General features: G+C 41.5%; 1 long non-coding RNA gene across 1 annotated transcript; it reads right to left on the bottom strand.

Moving 5' to 3' along the window:
* Positions 1-325: 325 nt before the first annotated feature.
* Positions 326-4357, bottom strand: LOC119033675. Its single transcript, XR_005079347.1, has 2 exons — positions 4212-4357; positions 326-482 (listed from the first exon to the last, which is right to left on the bottom strand). It is a non-coding gene; the product is annotated as an uncharacterized LOC119033675 (long non-coding RNA).
* Between the last annotated feature and the right edge of the window lie 252 nt (positions 4358-4609).

Here is a 4609-nt window from a genome sequence, read left to right as displayed (position 1 = left end):
AATCCACCATTAAATAATTGCGCGAGGAGAGGAATATATGACGGCATGTTACAGGCCATAAGCAATGCCTTCTTTCATTCCCCCACCCCTGCTTTTTAACCACTCATGTGTCCCCGAACGGTTTCAGCCTGGTTTCAGGTTCACGTGAGGCTATGAGCAACCTTCATGTGGGGTCACTGGAGTCGGTTTATAGACGGAGATACAGCCAACATTCACAGACGTATTAGCGAGTAGAGCCTGGAGGTAAAAATAAAAATAAAAAAAGCACTTTAAGACTGTTTTGATTCTATAAAAAATGTAAAAAGGCTGTAGGTAAACACAAACACAGTAGGAGGTAGCATTTAAAGAACAAGTATACAAGACAAATCATGGTCCCAATTTTAGAGTTTCCATTGTCCACCTCCCTCCTCACATATTCATCCTCCTGAATCCAGCTGAAAGGTTTTGCATGTCATATCCGCTCGTGGATGGAGATTAACCATCTGGAAAAAAAGGGGGAGAAAGTTTAATGAAATACGTTTTTCACCCTTCTCCAATTCATTGTCTCTGAGAGCATCTGCTTAAGCGCCTCATGTAAGATGTACCATGCTAGTTAATAACCAGCTCAGGGCTCCGGAGGCCCTCAGCTGAAGCGTGCTGTTTTGTCCAACCACTTTTTCTATTTTTAATAGGTTCCTGTACATGAGTCGGCCGTGGAGTATCTTTAAAGCGCCTCTTTAAAAACGGCCTCTGTCCCGGGGTGGCCTCCAAAACGCATGCATTATTGAAGCATGCACCGGCCTTGTCCTCCGCACTTCCCCTCAACACTCAGTCCGGCTCCCACAAGAGGCGGAAGAAAACACGGCCCGAGTGTTCAGAGCTCAGAGACCTGCTGTATGACTGCGGAGGTGGAGGCAAGAACAGCAGTCGCGGGTCAGAACATCGACCCTCCCGCTCAAGTTCACATCGCTACTGAGGTTCAGACATTTTTTTGTTCAGCTCATGAAGCTCATGATCGAGATGACTCATTCTGGTGCATTGAATAAAAATTACCCAGAATTGTCGGTGAACTCAAAGGAAAGATAACTCAATAGCAGAGAATGTTATTAACATCTCTTAAACATTTCTTTTTAGCCAAGTTTTTGAAACCCAGTACATCAAACAAAAACAAATAATTTAGTCCCAACAATGCGCTCTTTAAAGGGGCACTTTGTAAGAAATTCAAACTGAGAATTTAAATTATTTCAAGATTAATGAAGTAATAATACAAACTCAGAAATATTTATTTTTTCCCGTAACTAACCAAAGAGAACACAAGTGTTGTCATCCCCAAAACGACATAGTGCACCTTTAATACACCATCATCACCTTTGGCCTTTTCATCGTCTCTGCACACGCTATCAAACCGGATGGTGGGTGGCAGGAGAGAACAGAGAGCGGGCAGAGGGAAGAGGCTGAGAGCTGTGTAAATGGTCAATTGGCTTAACTCAGTGGTGTCTTGTTCTTGGTGTGACCATGTCAGTGGGCAATGTGCAAATGTGCACTCTTTTGATTTCCCTGATGTAATCCTCTGCGGCACACTGGTCGCCCGTAAAGCCCCGGGGAGGAGAGATGAGTGAGACGTGGGATGGTGTTTGTTCTGGGATTAAGATATCACTTCCTTGCCTCCATTCATTCAAATGTCACGCGCACGCATGCAGAGGAGGAGTTCAAACACTGCATGTATGAGTATGAATGCACACACACACACACACACACACACACACACATGCAGGAGCATATTCTCAAATACATCTCTGACCCTGTATTCACAGCATCTCTCTCTGAGTCTAGTAGCTGTCTTATTATGTTACACTGCCATCTAGTGATCTCTAATAACTCACATTCACCAGAGTAATAACACACTCACTTTGAGCCCATTCATTACATAGCTAAGAAAGGAACAAGCAGGTTTTTACTAAAGCGCACAAACAATTTATAAGAGAGAGCCTTCTCAGATCTGACAGAGCCGCAGGAGACACATGTGGGACACTGAGATGTTACAGGTCCCATATTGCAGAAAGGGAGATTTCATGTCTTTTTTTTATCTTAAAACTGATCCAGGTGGTAGATAAATACCGGGGAAATATCAAATTTCTCAGTCCACAGAGAAACGCAAACAGATTTCTGTAGTTTTGAAACTGTGACTTCAAGCAAGCTGTCAGAACTTCTGTAAAACTGTGATGTCACCACGTCCCAAGCACAGCCGTGGACACAAAAGAGACACTCAAACAGTGTGCTCAGACAGACGGTGAATGGATGGACGAAGAAATAATGTGTTTCTAAGCATGTAAATGGATTTTCTAGTAGATACCCTGAACAAAAGTATGAGCCTGAAAATGAGCTTAATGTGGGACCTTTAAGTCAAAAAGAATTTCAATCTCTATTCTTGCACAAGAGCTTTTTATCTTAAGATAACCCTCATGCTATCAATATTAGCTTTTAAAGTGAACAGAATACAAAACACAAGATGTATCTATTAAAATCTGAACAAAATTCACAATAATAATTGGCAATTAATTTATTAACTCCCGACAAATTAATTGATATGAATAAATAAATAAATACAACCCCCCCAAAAAATTGTCAAATTGTCTTGTCCACTGTGTAATTTCAAACATAATAACACATTCAAATGTTTGGAAATATTTCCATCACCATTCAAACGTGAATCCTGCAATAATCAAAAGAGTGCCTTACTTTAACCACAAGGGGTCATCAAGAGCTCAAGGTTGGAAATCTGACTTAATTCATGAGAAGATCAGATGGAACTGAAACAAAACTGAAGGACAATCACACACAAAAAGGAGTGCAAGCATCTGGCACGCTTTCCCTCCCGAAGCATTACATGGAAAACTATTCATTATATAGTTTCATACATCCACTCTCTTGTTGTCTATACAAGCTGCTAATGGCATTCATGGCTTCCAGATCCATTCCAGCAGCTACATGTGCGTGTGTGTGTCAAGTCAAGTGTACAATAAATTACAAATGGTGTATAGAGAAGCTTTAAGGTCACTGACACATATCCCCCCCTCTATGCCTACCTCTCATTGTGTGGTGAAATTATACCCGTGGCATGTTTTCTGCATTTCTCACTCCAAAATTGCTTTGGCTGAAACCCAGGAGCGTTTGAAGTGCAGCGGAGAAGCTAATCAAGCAGCAAGTGAACGGCAACAAAGCAAAAGAGACTTCAAGCAGCTGCCACTGCTGTGGGTGAGAGAAAAAAATAACAACAAGAGGAGTCTGCAGTTTGGAAACCAGTCTAGTGTAAGATATCAGGAGGACGGAGGGAGGAGGGAGGGATGGGAGACAGAGGGAAGGACACAGGGAAAGAGAGAACTACCACTATTTGTTGTCATTTCTTTTCACAGTGAATGAACTCAAGAATGAGTGAACAGCGATTTGAGTTTTGAAAGTCATCCATGACCACTGTACTGGTATTACATCCTCGATAAAACAACGTCCCTTTCCATAAACTTGTATATTTTCAGCAGCTTTTCTCCCCTTAAATCTCCTGGAGAAGTCAAAGTGAACGCCAGCTAAGTCAGCTTTCTAACATACAACTTAAAGTACTTGATAGATAAAACAATCATCTTGAGGCTTGCAATTTTATTATTCATTCCAAATGTATAAGTGTATAAAACTGACTATACCATATATAATAAACTGCATCTGTAATACTTAAGTAGGTGTACCATGCTCTATCATAATGTAATCATTTAAATGATGTTTATCTTTTCATTCAGTTAGAGATTATGTTTCTATTTGTCAACCATCTGCCTTTACCGCGCTGCGGTTGGTTTGTGTATTTGCATGACGGCCCTCATGCAAAGAAAAATTCAAAATGGACCACCCTGTGTAAGCTAGACAGATGAATGAAGCTATTCAGTTCACTGTATGATTAAAGATATGGTACGTAACATTTCTGCATTGAATTTGGTGAGTCGCTTGTAAATCCCAAGTTTTTCATCAACGTTCAAATCCAGAGAAATCCGTCAGCGTTCTCATTCTCAACGACTCCCATGATGCCACAAAAATGCCTCACATTTTTGTTTTGTTTTGGTTGAGTGGCAATAAAATCACTTACTGAGTGATTAACTCACTTGTCGCGCAACTTGACGTCGATGTGTCCATGAAGTTAATTTTTTTTTTAACCCACTTCATGCGTGATGTTGAGTTAATGTCCTAACCTGCCTCCTCCACTACAGTTCTGCTGCTGGAGCATCAGAGCCTTCACTGTCATCTTGTTCCTGTCTTTACACACCTGCAGTTACACTCTCTGACCACTGGATGGAAGCAGTGTTCAGGTCAAGCAGCTCATTTATTCGGAGCCCTGCAGCTTACCCCCCCTAAAATATGGAGAAAAACCAAATGGTCAGCTTTCATCACGTCTGCTCTTGAGGTTTTGTTACTCTTTAAACAAATCTACACAGCACTAAGTGGAGTGAACACAGTCAGACCGTGTGTGTCTATACAGTACGCGAGGGGGAAGAGCGAGCATCCATTTCTCGGGTCATGTTGTGTTTGTTGGTGTCGCAGGATCATATGAGGCGTGTTTATCAAGCGGGGGCCTTCATATACACTCACC

The sequence above is a fragment of the Acanthopagrus latus genome, chromosome 15 (assembly GCF_904848185.1).
Source record: "Acanthopagrus latus isolate v.2019 chromosome 15, fAcaLat1.1, whole genome shotgun sequence".
Classification (NCBI taxonomy): Eukaryota; Metazoa; Chordata; class Actinopteri; order Spariformes; family Sparidae; genus Acanthopagrus; species Acanthopagrus latus.
This window is presented reverse-complemented; position numbering and strand designations above follow the sequence as displayed.